General features: G+C 41.0%; 1 pseudogene; it reads right to left on the minus strand.

Annotated features, from left to right (window-relative positions):
• Positions 1-23,275, minus strand: part of LOC135207302 (uncharacterized) — a 229,184-nt pseudogene that overhangs the window by 9,402 nt on the left and 196,507 nt on the right.

The following is a 23,275-nucleotide window of genomic DNA, read 5'->3' on the forward strand; positions in this document are numbered from 1 at the left end:
TTTATTTATCACTATTTTCTAAAACTTGCCTCTGTCTGCAGACTGATTTCCCTTGGAACCCTCTTGGTTTTATGTATAGTCTATTGACTGTCCATAAGGGTCTTCAAATTTGAAGAAACAAACAACAAACCACCCAATAAAATTATGCAAGGTTAAAAAGTTACTCTTCATACCCTATTACACTTGGCAAAGAGAACCCCAAAGTAGAAGTACATGTTAATAAGAATTATTATGAAATGAAAATTACTGAAATTTTCAGAAAATTAGCTGTACATACTGAAATTTTCAGGAAATCACCGAAATTAGCTGGGGGGATTTATGGAAGTGCTATGACCAAAGAATGATTATAGTAACTGAAAATAAAGAGCTGCACTGCAATCAGACCAATGATGATGTATGGTTCAGAAACATGGGCAGTAAAAAGGGAAGAGGAACTGAAGCTAGAGCAAACAGAAATGAGAATGCTGAGGTACTGTGTAAAAGATGAAAAAATGTGAAATGCCAAGCTGGTAAAGGTTACTAATATGATAAGAAAACTCAGACTGAGTTTGTATAAGCATGAGGTGAACAAAAAGGAGAAAGAGGGCTAGGATGGTACCTGGTAGGGGTAGAAGGTCAAGAAGAAGTCAAAGGATTAAATGGAGTAATAAAGTGAAGGAGAATTTAGAAAAGAGTTTAGTGGGTGAAGATGTTTTAGCAAGAATAGCAGAAGAAGACGCATCAAAGCAGTTGACCCCTTACCATAAGGATAATGCCAAAGATGAAGAAGATTGAAACTTACAGCAACGGTACTGAAAATAGGAATAAGGGAGTCCTCAATAATGCATAGGTTGCCTAATGAAAGGTAAAAAGATCTAAATGACGAAAGTTAAAAAGATCTTAATGACTACTACTAGGTCTGAAGTGAATATTGATGGCTAATGAATAAATAACAGAAAATGGTATCGTACTTGCTGCCATATTAGACGCACTTTTTCTATTTTTAAATGTACTTTTTAAATGTATAAAAAAAACTGCCCTGCGTCCAATGAGCGAGCATAGTGGGTAAGCACAAAAATTGTTGCTAATAATAAAATACTGAAAAACAAGGCCAATTATTACAGTAAATTGTGCTACTGGAATAAAGTATGAAATCATATGTAAATTTACACTCTATGAAACTAAATGAAACCTACCATAAATAAACATGTATGTGCTACCACTACAGGCCGCCAGGCTGGCACTATGATTTTGTTTACATCCACTCATTGCAAATAGCTGACAGGCTAACTGCCAATGTACCATAAGCAATTTTTCATAAGTTTGTGATAACTGACTGATAATTCCGCTTGTATGCAATATTTTATTATAAATAACAAACTAACAAAAGTAACAATTTTTTTTATTAATTTTAAATTTCATTGAGTTTCCTTGAAATGCTTGTGTAAATATACATATGATTTCATACTTTATTCCGAATATTCTCACAATATTATATTACATGCAGAGATTCAAGCACTTTTTCCCTAAAATATCACTTTAAAATATCTTCCAAAAAATGTAAGATGCAATATACTAACAAAATATCTTCCTATAAATGTAAGATGCAACATACTAAAATAGTTCTTTTCCACAAAATACCTTGATAAAATAGGGGTGTCTTAAGTGAGGATGCATCTTATTCACCAGCAAATACAGTAATTACGAATGGCACAGCACAAAAATAGTGACAAACACTCCATTGACCCAATGAAGCCCAGCAGCACATTTAAATTACCAAGACACACAGGAATTGGAGGTATTTCATGAGTTATCAAAATTTGGCTATGAAGCCAAGAACTTGGACACTTTTGACCATTCAGGACTTAAGAGAGTGAAAAGAGGAAGTTTGAGTAGTCGGACGCCAAGATGGAAGAAACGAACTGGGAACAGAGGTAAAGTGAAAAGCTAAAAAGTACATGCAACTAGGGCTAAAGGGATGTTACAAACAACCTTTTGTATGCATACAGTACACCATGTGAAGTGCACAAATAGCACTAACCCCCTACCTGGAATGAGAAACACTGCTTTGTGGTTTAATGGACTTGGCTGGTAAATGTGCAACAGGGGCTTCTTTCAATCACTACTAAAGTTAGTGCATATGGGTCTGGTTCACGCACAATAAGGTAAGTTGGTGTGTATGGGTCTGGTTCACACACAAAAAGGCAACATATGATTAATAGGTTTCATACAATACACTTGTTTTGCAGCAAGGAATAGATAAAAAAAGGAATCTTTACTTGGATGGAGAGTTGATTAAGAGCACTGATAATTTTTCCGTTTTGGTTCTAATCTCTTCTAAACCATACCATGAGTGAAATGACTCACTAACAAGATGAAATCCACACACACACATATACAAAAATGCAAATACAGTTGGTGCCTAGGACAGAATGAGAATAGTACATTCCAGTTGAGTAACTCATTATATAAACATTTATCAGCAGACGACAATATCACTAAAACATGCATTCTCATCATCAAAATTAAAAAAGGTACACACTTATACAGTGCTAGAAGGTTACTTTAAAAAACAAATTTAGAAAAAATATGGTATTCATCAGCAATCCTGACACACACATCGTTAGTAAAGCAATGTCAGGAATAGGAATGCTTGACAAGTGCTTAAGAGAACTCTTTTTGTTGGGAAGTTTCACCTATTGTTTTATTAGTTTAATTAGATATTCAGTCTTGTTTTGTTTCCACTTACCTAGACTTGAGTAAAAAGCAAAAATAAGTTTCTAATTCATATGGACTCACCCAAACTAGAGTCTTATGCCTATCCTTTGGTATCTGTAACTAATAGTTCAACTTTTCCTGGAGAAAATTATAATGTTCAAGTTTGCAATACTACTATTATATTTTTGTTAAGGTCAAATCTACATTTAATGAAACAAGTTGCAACATAATAAAGGAAATTTTCTATGATAAATAGACACACTGGCCTTGGTACACAAATCACCTAAACTTTAAATGACTCTGTTAAGGTGTACGTTTCTCATTAAAATTATTCTAATCAATCAAGATATACATGGACTATATAAATTAGCAATTTAATATGGGTAATTCTGTAAATAATGTAAGGCAAGTGTGTAAGGAATACCATATCATTTATTATAGTTTAAATAAATGTGCGTATATACTATAGTATACAGTATACCCACCATAATATCAATTTCTTCACAAAAATCATCAGTCTACTTTAAATAAAAAAAGTTGAGCTAGAAATGAAGTTTTTATGATAAAACAAAGTTTAATGTATACTTACCTGGCAGGTATATATATAGCTATATTCTCTGTTCCACCTGGCAGAAATTTTCAAAACTCGCGGCAATCGCTAGTAACCTCTATTAGTAAGTTCAGGTGCAACCACCACCCCAGTTACCGTGGCGCTAGCGCTAGGAACCGTTCCAATTGGGCCAGATTTTCTCTGAACCCTGTCCCCTGAGGGGAGGCGGGTGGGAATTAAATTATATATACCTGCCAGGTAAGTATACATTAAACTTTGTTTTATCATAAAAACTTCATTTTAATGTATGACACTTACCTGGCAGGTATATATATAGCTGATTGACACATTTGGAGGTGGGTCAAGGACAGCAACATTCTTAGAGTATAAAATATTATTAAAATTAAAATTATTACTCCAGGTTCCTTACCTGCTAAGTAGCTGACTTCATAGGTCCTGCTCTAAGCCTGCTTAACTTAGTAGCTCTCAACAAGGAAGTGTCCTGTATGTTGAAGAAGCTAAGACTGGAACTGACAACTGGACGTGACCAATGTGTTGACAGATCCTTACAGCCCTCTTTATGCCACGGCATTACAGCTAGTAACAAATCATTTACCTGAACTACACACACACCATCACCAGATAATACTAACACGACTGAGAAAAGTACCGCACCCTTTTCTCAGACGACCAAAAAAAACAAACACCATCACCTAATAAAAACAACTAGCTTACAAGAAGGTTATGGGGTAGTAACCTTGCTTTGCCCAATACTGTACCCGAGGACACGTATGGACCTAGCGTCTGACAATTATCGAAGGTTGTCTGAACGTCCCTAAGATAATGAGACGCAAATATTGAATTAGTTCTCCAATATGTTGATTCAATAATTTCCTTGAGGGCTAAATTCTTTTTAAACGCTAATGAAGTCGCCACTGCCCTGACTTATGAGCCTTCACCTTTAAAATACCAAAGCTCTGCTCTTCACACAACATATGAGCCTCTTTAATTAACTCTCTCATGAAGAAGGCTAGAGCGTTCTTCGTCATGGGTCTAGTGGGGTCTTTAACTGAACACCACAGAGCATCATACCTCCCTCTGATAACTCTTGTTCTTTGTATATAACATCTCAACGCTCTCACTGGGCAGAGAACTCTTTCTTGCTCGTTACGACCAATTCAGCTAGACCCAAAAACTTCAAAGGATCTTGGCCAAGGATTAGCTGGATCCTCATTCTTGGCCAAGAAACCTTCTTGGAATGCACACACTGCATTGCCGTGTCTCCATCCCACCTTCTTCGATATGGCCTGAAGCTCACTAACTCTTTTAGCAGTTGCTAATGCTACTAAAAAGATAGTCTTCTTAGCAAGATCTCTCAGAGAGGATTCCTCTAACGGTTCGAATTTGCTAGAAGTTAAATACTTCAAGACCACATCCAGGTTCCACGCAGGTGGCCTGCCTTCTGATTGTTTTCTTCGTCCCAAACGACCTAATCAGATCTCTCAGATCTAAGTTATTCGAGATGTCTAGATCCCTGTGTCTAAAACACTGAGGTTAGCATACTCTTATAACCTTTAATTGTCGAAACTGACAAGTGTAAATCCTTCCTCAAGTAAAGAAGGAAATCTGCGATTTGGGTCACAGAGGTACTGGATGAAGACACTTTCCTGTTTTTACACCACTTCCGGAAATTGTCCCACTTCGACTGATACACCGTGATTGTGGAGGTTTCTTCTGGCTCTAGCCACTGCACTGGCCACCTCTCTAGAATATCCCCTCGCTCTGACCAGACGTTCGATAGTCTGAACGCAGTCAGACCCAGAGCGAGGGTATTCTTGTGAAACCTGTCGAAGTGGGGTTGTTTTGAGTAAATCTACTCTTAGAGGAAGCGTCCTTGGCGTATCTACCGTCCATTCCAGTACCTCTGTGAACCAACTTTGGGCCGGCCAAAACGGGGCTATTAAGGTCCATCCTCTTGTCCTTGTGCTCTTCCCTGAACGGTTTGCTTCATCACTTCCCCAGCACCTTGAACGGAGGAAATGCGTACAGATCTAAGTTTGACCAATCCATCAGGAATGCATCTACAGCCACTGCTTCCTGGTCTGGAATCGGAGAGCATGTGTTTGAATCTCTTTGTTCTGGCTGTCGCAAACAGATCCACTACCGGACGGCCCCACAACTTCCACAGGCTCTGGCAAACCTCCATGTGCAACGTCCACTCCGTCGAGAGAAGTTGCTCTCTCCTGCTCAACAAGTCCGCACCCTACGTTCTTTTCTCCTTGATATAAACCTGGTGAGTATCACGACCTTTTCCTCTTCTGCCCAAAGCAGAATTTCTTTTTGCCAGATTGTAAAGGGGAAAAGAATGAGTTCCCCCTTGCTTCCGAATATATGCCAGAGCCGTGGTGTTGTCCGAGTTGACCTGCACTGTCTTGTTTCGAATCAACTCTCTGAAGTGCTTCAAAGCCAAGAAAATTGCCAACAGTTCCTTCCTGTTTATGTGCCACTTTGTTTCGTCCTTTGGTTTCCCCAAAGTCCCGAAACCACCTCTTGAGGGCCTAATGTCGCTGACCCAACCCGCCGTCCGACGGCGTCGGAAAACAAAGACGAGGTCTGGGTTCTTCTGCTGAAGCGACATCCCTCTTGCCAACCTGCCTGGAGTTAGCCACCACTTTAATTCCTCCTTTACTTCGGTCGGAATTAGAAACTGGAAGGAATCCGGTTGCGATTTTCTTGGCCATGAATCCTTCAGGAAAAACTGAAGAGGTCTCATGTGCAGTCTTCCTAGAAATGAACCTCTCTAGTGAAGAGTGTGTGCCCAGTAGACTCATCCACTCTCTTGCAGAGCATCGGTCTTTCTTTAGAAAATCCTGCACCTTCTGACTGCATTGGGCTTGCCTTTCGGGGGACGGGAAAAGCCCGAAAAGTCACTGCCGATATCTGAATCCCCAAATAAACTATCTGTTGTTGGGGCTCCAAATGGGACTTTCCACCCTATTCACTACCAGACCTAGGTCTTTTGCTAAGTCCAATGTTTGACTTACGTCCTCCAGACATTGAATTCTCGACTGGGATCTTATCAACCAGTCGTCCAGATACAAAGATACTCTGATCCTCTTAAATGTAGCCATCTCGCCACATTGGACATCATCCTCGTGAATACTTGAGGGGCTGTGCAAAGGCCGAAGCATAGGGCCTTGAACTGAAAGACCCTGTCCTGAATCACAAACCTTAGATACTTCCTGCTTCCTGGATGAATCGGAATATGAAAGTATGCGTCTTGTAAGTCCAGAGTCGCCATCCAGTCCCCTGGACGTACCGCTGCCAGTACTGAATCGTTCGTCTCCATAGTGAACTTGGTCTTTCTACGAAAAGATTCAGTTGACTTACGTCCAGCACTGGCCTCCAACCTCCCGAGGACTTTGCAACCAGGAACAGACGGTTGTAAAATCCCGGAGATTCGTGATCCAGAACAGGTTCTATTGCTCCTTTCTCTAGCATGGAAGCTACTTGCTCCCACAGAGCCGCTTTCTTCTCTAAATCGTTGTAATTTGCCCCGAGGGCTCTCGGAGATGTTGCGAGAGGGGGGGGGTCTTTTCACGAAAGGAATCTTGTATCCTTCCCGAGCTACGTTGACAGCCAGGGATCTGCCTTCATTTGTTGCCAGACTTCCCAAAAACCTTGAAGTCTGGCTCCCACTGTCGTCTGGAGGACCGAATTCTCATTCTTTAGAGGGGTTCTTGGCTCCTCTTTTCGCTGGTACTCTCTTACCCCTAAAGGCGGGTCGAGCGAATGTTCTTCCTCGAAAGGGCTGTTGCGACGGTCTAGTCTCCTTTGGCGTCTTCTTCACCAACTTGGTTGGTAAGAACTTCTTAACCGAAGAAGAAAGAAGATCTTGAGTAGCTTTTCTGCGAAAGGGATAGAGCTATATCCCTAATCATCTCTGAAGGAAACAGCTGTTTCGAAAGGGGAGAGAACAGTAACTCCGATTTCTGAGAGTTAGAAACTCCTTTGAGGCGAACGAACACAAGAGCGATCTCTTCTTAAGCACTCCTGCCGTGAATAACGAAGCCAGCTCATTCGTTCCGTCTCTAAGAGCCTTATCCATGCAGGACATAATGCTCTTAGCTGTTTCTAAGTCCTGCGAATCCCTCTTCTCCTATGGAATTCGCTAGCGCTCCCAAAGACCAATCCAAGAAATTAAAGACTTCGAAAGTCCTAAAAATCCCTTTAAATAGATGGTCAAATTCCGAGGACGTCCACCAGACCTTGGCCGACTGTAACGCCTGTCTGCGTGAGCTGTCCACTATACTGGAGAAGTCCCCTGGGAGGAGGCAGGTACTCCCAGGCCTAGACTTTCTCCAGTAGCGTACCATACTCCCGATTTAGAAGCTAACTAGCTGGAGGAAAAACAACAAAAGAGTATTTTCCCGCTTCTTTCTTGTCCTTCATCCAGTCATTCACCCGTTGAAGGGCCTTCTTTGCCGAAATTGACATCGTCATTTTCAGGAAGGAGGACTTCTTTGGAGTCCTAGTCTTGGAAAACTGTGATAAGGGGGATAACGGAGCTGTCGGTTTAAATTCCCCCTCAAAAACAGCAATAAGACGTGAAGTCAGAACCTTATAATCTGAAGAAGGTTCTGTATTCTTTTCTTCAATTACTTCCAACTCTTCTTCTGCTGAAGAAATATCTTGCAAGTCGTCGTCGTATTGACGCTTCGTTGACGGACTAGTGTCCTGCCGCCTGCGTCCTGCGGCTAGCGAGGCATCGGCGTCCTGCCGCCTCTCGATGTCTTGCCGCCTGCGTCCTGCGGCTACCGATGCGTCTGCGTCCTGCCGCCTGCGTCCTGCGTCCATCGTAGACACGCCTGCTTCCTGCCGCCTGCGTCCTGCGTCCACCATTGGTTCCGCGTCTGACGTTTGCGTCCTGCTTCTTCCGACACTATTTTCCTCCTAGCGCCAGTGCGCCCTGCGTCCTCGGCGAACGCGTCCTTGTCTTCCCTTTTCGAAGACTTAATGGGAAGGAAATCGTCCTTACGCCTCGAAGATGCTTGTTCAGGAGCATCCCAAGACTTCACCAACACTGCCAACTTGGACTGCATTTCCCGTAATGCTTCGTACCATCCTCCTGAATGGTAGACGACGAAGGATGAGGATTACGAGCTGGACTGCGACCTAAAGGAGAGCGATCTTGTACTCTACCCGACGGAGAAATACGAGGGGAGGATCCATAAGAAGATGGAGGCGATTCTCCCAAGGCAATACCATGCCGAGACGGACGTATATCGCCAGTGCGATTTGCGTCCTCTCTAGTACGAAAAATCCTTTTCCTCTTGATCGGTACTGCTCCCCCGTCTTCCGAGGATGACAACACCTCAGGACTACTCCAAGCCTCACTATCTTGCACCTGTTTCTCGAGAGCAGTTGATGTCCTGAACGTCCTCTTGAGTGGGCGAGACACCACTGCATACCGACGTTCTCGCTCGGAAGTCGAACCTTCCGAGGACGCACACTTCCCAGTTACGCCTTTTCTGCGGCGAACTGCAACAGCCTGGGAACTTGCAACAGGACTGTTCGAAGGGACGCCTGACCGTGTCAAAACCTCTCTCGCCTCCCTTCGACTGTCGACATGCCTTCTCCCTTGGGTCTGGGAGCTTGACAGAGGTCTAGGTCTAGGAGCACGAGAGAGACGATCAGACGCCCCCTCCACTACACTTTCACTGACATCGAAAGCACTAACTTTGTCTGTAAGTCGCTGTATCTGGTCGCCCATGGACGCAAGGGGCAGCGAACACTTTCACAATATTTGTATCGTTCGTCTCCTCCGATACAGCAGCGGGCGCAGGATATACCTGGGGAGAAGGAACTATCAATTCTACATTAGAAGGAGCTGGAGAGGAAATACAATCACTCCTTTTACTCGAAGAATTTGACTTCTCACTACGAGAAACAGATCTCCTTACACGATCTTTTCTCCAGTCTCTCAACGTATTTCATAAAGACCTTCCATTCCTTCTCTGATAAATTCTCACATTCAATGCATCTATTCTCCCAAGTACACACAGTCTCCCTACATTTCTTACAAACGGTATGAGGGTCGACCGAAGCTTTCGGCAGTCTTACCTTACACCCCTCTTTTACACACACTCTAAACATACTTCCAGAGTCAGACATCTTAAAGAACAATCCAAAGCGAATGCCAAGCTAACGTTTCCAAGTACAATACCAAAATCCAAGATCAGTCAGCAACGAGAATGAAAATTCTAGCAGGGAACCACCAACAATGTTGCCGGTTCGGCTGGCAGAGAAAATCTGGCCCAATTGGGAACGGTTCCTAGCGCTAGCGCCACGGTAACGGGGTGGTGGTTGCCTGAACTACTAATAGGTTACTAGCGATTGCCGCGAGTTTTGAAAATTTCTGCCAGGTGGAACAGAGAATATAGCTATATATATACCTGCCAGGTAAGTGTCATACATTAAATTGTATTTTGTACATAAAATTTCTGACCATTAGTTGTAAATTTTGTGTGTGTAAGTAAACCAATGTAACAGCCTCACTTCAAATTACTTTAATGTTCTTTTTTTTTCCACAAAGAACACCCTGATGCAAACATAGAAATTTAAAACATTTTGGATTGGACATCATACCTGGTATCATAAATTATGAGAAAATGATGTTAAGCAACACTCACATATACTGGGGATCCTTTTGACTCACTTCATATACCCAAGACATGGATTCCTTAAGCAAATTAACTACGACTTCTTTGCTCATGTTGGTTGGATGATGCTGTTTTGTGATAACCATACTGTGCCAGGCTTCAACTTTGAACGTATTTGAAACTCTTGCTGTGTCTTTGGTAATATGTCTGAAGAAAGAAAACGCGTACATGAGTTTGCATCAAACATCATTCTATATTAATATACATTCCCAAAGCATATAGCAGTGGGTTCCAAATACTAATGTTATGTTCAAGTGATAAAGGAACAAAATAACATTCAAGATTCAAACAATTATTCTTAAATCTATCAAAAAGAACACTTTCATGGTGGTTCATGAAAATAGGCTCAGAAATTCTGCGCCAAAACTACAACCAAAACTTGAAATAAGCTTTACGATCTAAAATGCAAACTTCTTTATAAAAAAGAAATGGCAAAGCAGCAGTTATAAAAAAAAAAATGGCAAAGCAGCAGTTATCACATTGGAGTAGTATCCTATTGGGAGATTTTCCATCATGCCTGCCAAAAGCTATTAAATACTTTTATTCTAATTCATGTGTAAACATGATATACTAAAACCTGGATAAGATATCACTTGATAATGAATATCATGCTTTCTATTATAATTAATTCTTTTACTCAAAGGCCTTATAAGGAAATATGCTTCAAAAATAAACATTAAGGATAATTAATTGACTTAACGTCCATTTAAATGTCTCTTGATGAATGAACTTTCAACTATGATATAGTACTCTAGTTGTTAGTTAATACTGAATAATACACTTATATAATAATGCATTATGCTTCCTATACTATACTGTAGTAAGAGACTAGTAAACATAAAAGGAGGGAATGTGTTATTAAACAGAGGGCATCTAAAAAGACAAATGCAGAAACAATTTAAAATTCAGAGCACACTGCACCATCCAAAACTTGCTCAAAAACATGAAAAAAAAAAAAAGAGACCACAGTACAACAAGATATGACAGGACATAGTAGTCAGCCTCTCTCTCTCTCTCTCTCTCTCTCTCTCTCTCTCTCTCTCTCTCTCTCTCTCTCTCTCTCTCTCTCTCTCTCTCTCTACAGAACACTGTTGTCTCTGCAAGATTTTCAAAACTATAGATATAGCATATTTTAATTTTATAGCTTTTAATTGTTTATGTTTATTCTCACAGAGAAAAACATTTATCCAAACCAGCACAAGGCTAGGGTTGTATTTTCTTGCTGAATTTTCCTTGCCTTGCACGCTAACATTTTTTAGAAAATACATGTAAACCATTTTTTGACATTAAGCACAGAAAAAAGCAAGATGTAACTTGTTGCATTGTTACAATAGTTTATTTGCTACATGGTGCATTGTTACAATGGTTTATTTGCTACACAACTTACATTGTTACCCCATTTATTCTCACTTACCAACCATTAAGGATTAAAGTAAAATTAAATTTGTAGCAGGATGAACATGCCAAAATTTTACAAAAAGCAAAGCACATGAAACTGAAATGCAAAAAATTTGCCATAAGCAAAATTTTACCTGGAACAAAAATTTTACCTGCCAAATTCATCAACAGCAGTCATGTTCATGAAGTTGCAAAAATCACAGTCTTTTTCTGTTTCTGAAGACAATTTATTGACCCACTCAAAGATATTGGTATCTTTTGTTGGCATAGGTCGCTTTGATCGTACAGGATTGTATACAGTATGTTCAGCAGTTAGAGGATGGAAAATATGAATGAGATGCTGAAAGGAAATTTGGAAAATGAAAATACAATAATGAGACAGTGAAGGGCATATTCAAAACAAACTGAAATTTCAAGTACATACAGTAAAGTATACAGTACATAATGTCCAAAGCAAATTGTGAAATTGTTAGTAAAATTTATTTGAAATAGATAAGGGAAATATTCCTAGAACCTTCATCTTAGATATAAGTAAGGAAAACTATAATTAACTAGTGATGTAAAATTTTAGTTATTAACTAATATGTTTCTTATTTTAATAAAATCCTAAGTTTTTTTTCAGTGATACATACAAAAGACAATTAAATAGTACCTTTATCTGAACAGTTTGAAGAATAATACATAATTATGTATAGATATGAAATGAAGGTCAATATAAAATTTTACAATGCACCTGAAGATAATTAAATCACCATTATCACATTACAAAAAAACACACCAAGCCTCATCTTTTCTTTATTTTATTTATTCTCTGGTATGTGTTAGTACATTTACCCTAGAAATAATAGATTAAAGGATATTTCGCGCAGCGACACGAGCTGAGCCCAGAAAGCCTTAATTTATATCTTCAGTCAATGCATAAAGCACCTGTGTTAAGAAGATTTAATCAAGGTTAATCGCACAAAGATATCTTAATGATATCCTTGAGTCTAACTTCGTGTACAATTAGTATATACGTACAACAGTACTTACTTGTAAAAACTAGGCACAAACTCTCATAGAGAATTTTTCAAATAGGATTTTTTAATTTAAAACCTACCCAAAATCTGAGTTAGGTTTTTCTTGTCAATATGACCTGTACTATAAGTATAAGAAGTGTTTGACCTTTATTATTCATCAGGTCATAATTATATTTATTGGTCTTTTAAAAATTCATGAAACATTCTTCCAATTTATATACTACAGTACATATGACAAAATTCAACAAAATTAAACTAGACAAATTTTTTACCAGCTCAGCAATGACTCAGTTCAGTCTTAAGATATTTTGAATCCCTTGGAATGGATGTAAAAGAGGTGCTATTTGTTAAAAGGATAAAGCAAGTTTATGTTATGATGAGGGGAGGGCCAGTTTATCCCAGCAACACATGTAGCATGTTACAGGCCTCACACTTAGTGTGCCCCATGGCAATGACATCCCAGAATTGCTGAAGGTAACTTTAATTTCTTCAGTACTAATCTGGAAGTGTAGCCTTTCTTGTAATCTTTCAAACTGTTCCTTGCATCATTAAGTGCATCTGTGATAGTACTAGCCAAAGATAACTAAAGAAAGGCTTCTGCCTCTGAGACTGAAAATTCTGCTGAGCTAAACCAAATTCTTCAAAGGAGGAGGGTTTCTCATGATGTACCATGGACCTTGGCTATGTTTTCTACCAGTCCAGATGATCTGTGTGATGGAAAATTCTCAGGTCCCTTAAAGTCTTCCAGTATCTGAGATTTGGACATATTGACAATGTATGTATTAAATTAATTATACAAAGTACTAAACACGTTTCTTTTGTCAATGTAAAAGTTCCTCTAGAGGTCAAAATAAGCTACAGCCTTTTTAAAGATGGAGGAATACTTATCTCATATAGTAATCTCTTTTCTGTAAATCCAACCCAAATGATCAATTGACAATAATAATACAGTATACTAACACTGTTATAATAGCTAATAAAAACTCATGTTTACCTTATACACAGGCTGGGGAAGATATGACAGCCAAGCATTAAAAAGTCTTCCTCTAGTGAAGGATACTAATCTATATGTACTGTGTTCTTTGATCTTATAACCAGAGAAATTTCTGCACAAATTTACACTACTGGAAGAGCATTAATGGAATAAAACTCTTAGGATATCTAGGCATGTGCATAAGCAACCCAACATGACCTACAAAGCACAGGGGCCTGTGTAAGTACAAAGCTAGGACTCCAGACCCAGGGACTCTATATGATCCCATCTCAAGCGTCAAGAGTCAGAAGTTCTTCTGAAAAACTAATCCTCAGTAATTTTGATTATTTTGGTACCAAATTATAACTAAACTCTTTTATAGTCTTGTACTTTGAAATATTAGGTCTCCCCCCATGAAAGTTAGCTATAGTAAGCACTTGGACAGAAGTGGCTTGGGACAAATAAAAAATTTTTTTACTACGTATTACATTTGACAGTTTTTATAACAACTTCTCCATAATTATTCATCTATTTCAATAAAATAAGGGTTTCAATTCATAAGTTACCTGGGTCTCTGAGCCCAGACTAAAATATTTTATTTTTTTTTAAAAGGCATAAAATCAGCAATTTATGTCTCCATAACTCACTGAGTTTTGGTTACGGCAATGGTGCTGGTAATAGAGCTATGGCGCCATAACATACCTAACTGAGGCGTTATTAACCGGTTATTGGCGCCATAAGTGCCATATATCTCTGGGTTTCGGTTAACAGCAGTTTTCGCTTATCAGCACCTCGCCGATAACTGGGGTACAGTGTTTCCACAAGCTCTAGAAATCTGTGACCTCACCCCAACGTCTTCCTGCCTCACAGAGTAATTTAGGGTGGTCATTAGGTCATTTTGTGGTATTGATCCATTCCTGTCCTATAAGGACCCTGGGTCTGAAAAACCCAAGTTACCAGAGAAGGGTTGGAAAATATTTGGGTAAACCTTCCCTGTTTACAATTGTACAACAGTGGGGCCCCTGTATTCGTGGACTCGTGCAATTGCAGATTTCTCTATGGACCATATCTACCCATTATATGTGGGAAACTTGTGTATTCGCAGTATTTTTCTATGAGAAACATCCACAAATTCCTGTTTTTTTTTTTTTATCAATTTCATCACGAAATGCACTTTTTGTGATAAAACTATTACAACCAGGTATAAAAATTTTTAGTGAATTTTTCTTGAGTTTTAACTAACAAAATAGGCCATTTTATAGGGGTTCCAACTATTCATGGGTTTAGGTATTCGCGGCAGGGTCTGGTACGCATCCTCCACGAATACGGGGGACCACTGTATTTAATTTTTGTCATTCTCCTTTCCCACACAAACAACCAAGGCATTAGCTACATTAGACACTAGGCACTAAGACAATTCTTTTCAGTTTTGGCATAGCAGCTGCAAGTTTATGTTCATTTTAATAACTTAATATATACACTAATTTCTAGTTTATATCTTCTATCATTAACAATAAGCAGAATAGTTAGATATCTTTCTGATTGTCTTAAATAAAAAAAGGTTATAAAAGAATAACCTTTTAGAAAAGCCTTACTTGTTGATGAACTTGCTCAAGAAGTGTCTTGTCTCCTCCAAGCCACTTGGAAACCCTTTTCAAGAATGGGGCAGGTAGAGTAAGTTTGCCTGAATAACGTTCATGAACTTCATACAGAGCTACAAATTTGTCATACAAATTTTTGCATTCGTCATTTTCCGTTTCTGACCAGGTGGGAATAAGATTCCTGAAAACATCTTCCAGATCTTCTGAAAACTGGCCATTAAAGCAGTTCTCAATATACCAGTCCTGAAAAAAAAATTACAGAATATTACTCAAATTGATGACAAATTTCTTTTAAGGAGATAATTCCAAACTGGATAATGATACTATTTAAAAGCTCCAGTATTACAGTCCAAATTTAGAGTCTATGTTATCAGCCTCTTCCTTTCCAAACTGGACTGCTGTATTACAGTATTTGTCACTGTCCTTACACAGAATTCTCCTAACTTTCTTCATGTGTACAGTACTATCTTACATCAAATATTAAAATGTAGCAACAGTATAAGTCACACAGTGCTCTCAGATATGCATCATAAAATCTGTCACATCCATTTTTCTATCATAAAATTTGTGTACATAATAGGTTGTTCAACATACCAGATTTTAAGAAGTAATTTGTATTTTTCCTAGGATACAAACCTATGCTTTCACAAATAGAATATTCAGCGCAAGGTGCACTGCTGCTGTTACAGACTTGACTAGAAAAACAAAGGCCCATCAGGTAGCCCTATGAGTATCCTGTGACCTGAACTGGGTTAGCTTTTTCATTGTGAATTGGCCTGCTTGTAGTCCCACCCATCTCTGTGAATGGTAGTGTTCGGAACCTTGAGCGGCAACAGAGGTGATTAAACTTCTCTATGAAAGCAAAGGTTTGTATCTCAGGAAAAATACAAATTACTTTTTAAAATCTGGTATTTGTTCCAATGGAAATATAAAACTACAGGCAGTCCCCAGATAGCGGTGGGGGTTCGATTCCCGGGGGGGTGTGCTTATAAGCGAAAACCGCCAGTAAGCAAAACTCAGTGATTTATGGCGCCATAATGGCTCATATAAGCACCCTTATGGCACCATAATGGCTCTTATAAGCACCCTTATGGCGCCATAATGGCTCTTATAAGCACTCTTATGGCGCCATATGGTGCCTTATGGTGGCGATAACCGGAACTCATCCCGTTCTGGCACCATAAATTGCTGATTTTATGGCGCTAGACAATAACCGAATTCACTGATAACTGGGGACTGCCTACACGTTTAAAAGTGGAACCTTACCAATATGTGCAAGGCTAGTCTATCCAGTGGAATGTGGGTGTGCCTTGGCATGCGAGTGCCGCACCTCTCAGTGCCTCCAGATCTACCTCCTATAGCTCAGGTCAACAACAACAAACATCGCTAGCCCCTTCCTGTACTCGCCACACCATCCTGGGGGATGAAAGATGATACCTCCAGTCTCTTGTTGTGGGAAGCCTTCCTTCAGGGACTTGCTACCGTTACACCACCTGCTTGGATGCCTCTATAGGGCCCAGGATATAGGTGTCCAAAGATTTGTTGACCAAGTTCCACAGGTAAAAGGCTGTGACGGTTGACTGCCTCTTCAACATTCCTGCCTGTAGGACCTCTAGAACAGAAGAGCTCTTCATGTATGCCACCGAAGGGCCTATCCGTCTACTGTCATGAGCTCTAACTTTGATGGGGTATGCTCGTAACTTCACATGGATGTGTATTCCCTGATGATGACTTCTCTTAACAAAAGTGATATTGTATTCCTGGATACTACTCTTTTCCCCCATCCAGTACTTAAGAAAAGAGAAAAGTCTTCACAAGGGGGGTCTGTGAGGGGCCGTACACTTCAATCACTACCTGAAAGCTCTTTGCTTAGAACCACATTGTCCTTATCTCTCTGACAAAATCCTTCGGCAATGGGATGGAGAAATGTTCAAATGTTAGGTCCAGTATTGCTGGCCTCTGGGGTCTTGACCACAAAGTCTGGCATGAATTCCAAGGATATAGAGGACCACACCCAGTGTGTGTGTGTGGCGTCACATCAGAGGGCATGTACGTAGTTCCCCCACTCTCTTGGTTGATGGAAAAGAGAGGAGGAAAATTGTTTTCAATGTCAGGTCTCTATCTCACACTTTCTTTAGAAGTTCATAGGGAGGATGTCTCCGGGAGGCAAGGAATTTGGTCACATCCCACTCCAGAGGTCTTAACTTCCTGAGTGGGCACTTCTTGTAGTGCTTGATGACAGCAGGTAATTCCCAGGTGTTTGTTTGTTTGTTTGTATGGTGTATTTACGTTGCACGGAACCAGTGGTTATTCAGCAACAGGACCTACGGCTTGACGTGACTTCCGAACCACATCGAGAGTGAACTTCTATCACCAGAAATACACATCTCTGACCCCTCAACAGAATGCCCGAGAATTGAACTCGCGGCCATTGACGTGGCAGGCCAAGTTTGAAACGTCTTTTCCCCTTAGCTAGAACATGTGGGCCAAAACAGCTCTGTAGCCGTTGATTGCTGTGATGAAGAGTGCCTTCTCCTCATGCAGATACTCCAGGAAGTTTGCTACTTCTGTCACATTGGGCATGAGTGGATTGCATTCCTGCTGATGGCACCGATTGCAGAAGACCATCCATTTCCCTCAAATACATCCCAGCGGATTAAGGCCTGAGGGAGTTGGCGACCGCCTCTGCAGGCCACTCTGTTGCATGAGCTGCTTCATAGCGTCCAACCATGAAGCTGGAGGGAGCATACCACTTTAAGGTACCTCCCATTGTACTCTTGAACCAGAAGGTCAGGGGTCCTCAAGAAGTGCCCTTGGGAAATCTACTAGGAGGTGGAGGAAGTCTGCTTACCACTCCAACTACAGCCACAGGGGTGCCATTGTCATTCTAGGTCCCTGAGACACAAAGAACCTGTAGATCACCTTCCTTAGCTGACAGAATGGAGGGAGGGCATACTCGTCCATGTTGTCAAACGGGTATTGGAAGGCATCCTGCATTGCTGCCCTTTGGTCAGGGATCAGAGAACAGTACAGGGGGAGTTTGGAGTTCTTTGCTGCGGCAAACAGATCAATTGTTGGACCTTGCCACAGTGTCAACAACTTGTTGGCTATTGTCTGATTTAGGGACCACTTGGTGCCTACTACCTGGTCTGCTCTGCTTAGTTGGTCAGTGATGATGTTCTTCCTACCAGGGATGTACCTGGCTGTCAGGTCCAGTTACCAGGACTTTGACCACTTGTGCATTTCTACCACTAGATTTTTCAGGTCCAGGGAGATCGTGCCACCACCATGTTGTTATCACTGCTGATTTTTCCACCAGTTACTCCTTAAAGTGTTGGAGTGCCAGCCAGACTACTTGCATTTCTAACAAGTTAACATGCTCCATCTTTTCCTTGCATCCACTAGTCCCTGAAACACATATGCTGGTCAGATGTGTGCCCCCACTCACTTTGGGATGTAACGTAGGATACCAGCATCTCTGTTGTTGGTCAGCTGAGTATCACACCCTGCAGATGGTTCATCGGGTCTCTCCACCTCAGATCCTCTCTAACTCTGTCCATTGACTCAATCAACTGTGATGGGGCTTAGTCCAGTTTCTTCTATGATGTCTTCAGTTCCTATTATAGATACCAGATGAGTGCTATCTGCCTGGGGATTAACTTCTCAGGGGTGACTCAAGTGTCCGAGTAGGACTTGCCACTGCTTTGCTGGTCGTGAGGTAATGTGAGAAATGGTTCCAAGATCCTCAAAAGGTTGGCAATCTTCTCATTTCATGGGTACACCTCCCTATTACAGTGTCAATCCTCTTCCAAGGTACTTGATCATCTGCTTTAAGGAGAAGTCTCTGTCTTGGGGAGATTCATGATCAACTTCAGGTCTTTGAACAGTGCCAGGACCTTGTCCCTGTGTTGTTCTGCCTCATCAACTGAGGATGCCAGGATCAACCAGCTGTCCAGGTACCATCAAAGTCGGATCACCTCACATGTGCCCAAGCCAACACCAGTTGGAAGACTCGGGTGATTACTTGAGGGGCCATTGTCAGTTCAAAGTAAAGAGCTCTGAACTGGTAGCCTATTCCTTGGGAAAGGAACTTCAGGTACTTCCTGGAGGTCTTGTAAATAGGAATGTGCAAATATGCATCCTGCAGGTCTATTGACACTGCAGTTGTGCTCCCCAATAGATGCCAGCACAGACTGTGGCATCTCCATGGTGAAGGATGTCTGCTGTAGGTACAGGTTCAGGGTCATCAGGTCTATCTTCAGGTGCCAACCCCGAATGCCTTCTCCCCCAGGAAGAGATGGATGTGGAATCTTGGTGAATTGCTGGCCACTATTTCCTGCTTCCCTCAGGAGTATAGCCTCTTCCTCCTGTCATAGGGCTTCCTCCTTGGATGAGTTGTTCCTGTATGAGGGGGAAGGGCACTGGTGTCTGGGTCAGAGGAAGCTCAGTTGTCCCAAAGGGTAGTCTATATCCCTGTCTGAGGACTAGGACTGTTCACACCTCTCTCATGCTTTGCTGCCAAGTTCTCCACTTGTCCACTAGGCACTCCCCCACCTGTGGAAGCTTGGAAGGAGGGAGGTCATTGATGTCTTACCTAAAGCCTCCCCTCTTCCTGTTCCTATTCCTTCAATGGCTGTGGGAGGGCTGGGCTGCATGAAATGATGGTTTGGGCCCTTACTCTGTGGGTCTGCTTGGCCCTGAGGTTGGAACCGTGGCTGTGGGGAAAAATAACTACCAGTGGAGGTGGGTATGCTCAGCAAGGACAGCCTGCCTGCCAATCCCAGGGTAACTGGTGCTGGTTTCCGGGATGACACCTGCGAGAAGAGGGTGTCCCTAGAGTCCTCCTTCTTGATGTTAATGGCTTGACATACTATTAGGTCCAGCAAGAAGTAGTAGGGTGATTAGAGTAGAAGGCTGTTCAAGAAACTCTGCCTGCTCTCTTCTTTTAAGGATGACCTTCTCCCACGTGTGTCCTACCTGACTGATGGCACAAGAAACAGCCCTTCCTGAAAGCCCTATATATTTCCTGATGACAGTCACCTTCTCCAGCGGACAAATTTCTCCTCCATCTTCTTTAGCGTGAGCTCGAGGTTCCTCTTCTTGGAACTGTTGAGGTAGATACCCTGTTGTAAGAATCATTATAGAGGAGTACTCTTCGCCAATCTGCAGATGTTAAGGTCCAACGAGCTCAGGATGGAGGAAGAGTTCTTCCGGCACATAATACTCTGCCTGATGAGGTAGCAGAGGGATAGGAGCTAATCCAACCTGGATACCATTAGGGAGCTCTCCAATCTCACTACCAAATTGTTTATTTTCCTTATCAAACTATGGATTAAGGGAGACCCAAAGGAAGTCAGACCTACTGTTGTACCTTTAGGGACTCTCTCTTGCCTAATCCAGATACAAGAGTACGGTGCAATCTTCAAGCTCTGCTATCAGTAGTTCTGCCAAGCCTAGGTGCTGCCTGATATGCCTTAATAAACTCCACAAAGCCTCCCTCCTCTTCCAGAACCTCCAACTGTGAAGAATCTTTGGTCCTGTCTCTTTATTGACTATTACTTGCTGCCTCTGCTCTGTCTTCCCTCCTGAAGGTCACTGAACTACTCATCAAGGAGGCCCAAGGGACTGCAATGCTAGAACTCTCTCCTTGCTCTCATCTGCGAGGTGCTTTTCTGGCAGGAGCCGCTGTGGAGTAGTCTGGGCCTGTCTAATGCTGTACTGCTTCAAGAAGCAGAGGTTGGAGGGGTGACACCCTTTAGTACTTCCTCTTCAAGAAGTACTCTGTCCTTTGTCCAATCTACTCTGGGATCAGGATGGGGGGTCTCTTGCTGCTGGAACGTCTGGTGGATCTGCTGTTTCTCTGCTGCTGGAAACCCGGCTGTGGATGCTGTTTCCTGGCTGGTCCTGTCTGGTTGCATGGGATGAACCACTCCTCCTGCCTGTCCTAGATGATCAGTTTCTCCAATATTAGGACAAAGTATGGTGGGATGCTGACAAGGCCAGTGAAGGAGCAATGGATGCTTCTTTGTCACCTAAGTCAGATTTTTGGGAAGAAGATGGCAGACATGATACTGCAAGGAGCCTCTTGTGTTCCTAGGATTCCTCATGGTGGAAGACAACGATGGAGGCACTCTGATGAGCGGGTTGGCCCCCTTGTGCCCAGAAATCCATCACCTTCCGATGCTCCACATTACGATCTCCCTCTACTGCTGTTGCTGACAGAGGAGCAGATAGACCTGCTTAATTTGCCAATGGGGGAAATGGTTTTAGTGAAGGCAGCAACAGTGGAGGTCATGACAGAGATGTAAGAATCAGTTCCCTAGAGGAACTGGCCTTCTTATGGTATCCCTAGTAGAGACACCATTGAGAAGATAGCCTTCCCACAAGTTCATCACGTGTCCTCTTGTGCACTTTCATCTCCAGCATGATATGCAGACAGAATGAGGGTCTACGGTAATACCTCAATTTTATGTGATCTGAGTTGCACGAATTCACAGTAGTGCAAACTTTTCATTGGAACCTAACTAATTATCATACGTGAGTTTTTCACAGACATGCAAACGCAAAAACATTTTCAAATTCTCGAGAAACCCTGCTAAAGTGTTAGTTTAATTTTTTATGTAATTTACAGGTTTTCAAGCTTTTATGTAGTATAACTAAAATAATATTAAATAATAAAAATAATAATTCTCTCTCTCTCTCTCTCTCTCTCTCTCTCTCTCTCTCTCTCTCTCTCTCTCTCTCTCTCTCTCTCTCTCTCTCTCTCTCTCTGTAATAATACATTGGACCGACCCCCTGTATTTGTGTTCTTGGCATTCGCGGACTCGCATATTCGCAGATTTCTCTATGGAGCATATCAACCCATTATTCGTGGGAAATTCGCAATATTTTTCTATGAGAAATATCAACAAATTACTGTATTTTCATACCAATTTCGTGATTAAATGAGGCCGTCACTCGAACAACCGTCTATCTGGAAATTTTCGGATTTTGAGTTATACATACTTTCGAATTCAGCAACTCTTCTATATACTAGTGTTTAGAAATTGTAAAAAAAAAATATGTTTTTCACATTCATAATCTAGGGAGAGTGAGAGTAACTTGAATGACAAATGCGCAATATATTGTCATTCCAATGTTGACAAACTATTATTGTACTTTTCTCAGACTTCGGTTTTTTGCAGTTATGGTGTAGTTTGAGGTACAGTTTGGATAGACAGATAATATTTACGCACGCATTTGTAAAGAGCAAGCTTTTAGCTTCATTTTGAAAAAAAATTATGTATTAGCATAAATAATAACAGAAATATGATAATGTAAACATTGCACAACTTCAATCGCGTTTTTCTCCTATTTCTGTATTGTGAAGACAGATGGTTGTTCAAGTAATGGCCTCAAATGCACTTTTTGTTATAAAACTATAAAAAAAAACCAAGGTAAGTCAACCCCCGTATTTGCGTTCTCGAGATCGTGGACTAGCCTATTCGCGGACTTTTCTTTGAACCATATCTACTCATTATTCTCAGGAAATTTGCCTAGTTGCAGGTTTTTCCAACAGTAAATATTTACCATGTATTTTGATGTTATTTTCATGAATAAATACATTTTTATGATACAAAAGTGATTTACTAATTTTCAAATATTAATATTGATTAATACTGTATTGGTAAGTTTAATAAGATTAAATATCATCTAATAAAAGTAATAATTCTCTCTCTCTCTCTCTCTCTCTCTCTCTCTCTCTCTCTCTCTCTCTCTCTCTCTCTCTCTCTCTCTCTCTCTTTGATAAATAAATGATTTACTAATTTTCAAATATATATAGATATTAATGTAAACAGCAATAATATCAATTCATTAAAGAACATACCATAGTGAATTAGTAAAATTTTAGTTTATAAATAAAAAAAATTATGTAAGAATGAAGGAAATCCCAATTTTTCCACATGTTTCTTTTTAAATCCAGGTACTAAGCTAAGGGCCAGAGCTTTCACATATATCCAGTAATGTGACAGGAGGGGGAGTAGTGTGTTCTCTCTCTCTTTCTCATACTACTGTGATGAGAGAACCTGGGATTGCCAATACAGGCAGCCCCCTGTTTACTGGCAGGATTCTGTTCCCCTGGGGGCTTGATGGTAACCAAAAATCACCAATAACCGAAATTCAAAAGACCACGGCTGCTGCAATCCACCTGACAGTGACTGAGACTGGTTAACGATGCCTTAGACAGTGTCACGGCCAGATACTTTACCCTAACATGTAATAACTTTTATAAAAATTTTGAATTTCATTTGTCTACTCCTTTACTATGGGGTGCA

The sequence above is a fragment of the Macrobrachium nipponense genome, chromosome 32 (genome assembly GCF_015104395.2).
Source record: "Macrobrachium nipponense isolate FS-2020 chromosome 32, ASM1510439v2, whole genome shotgun sequence".
NCBI lineage: Eukaryota > Metazoa > Arthropoda > Malacostraca > Decapoda > Palaemonidae > Macrobrachium > Macrobrachium nipponense.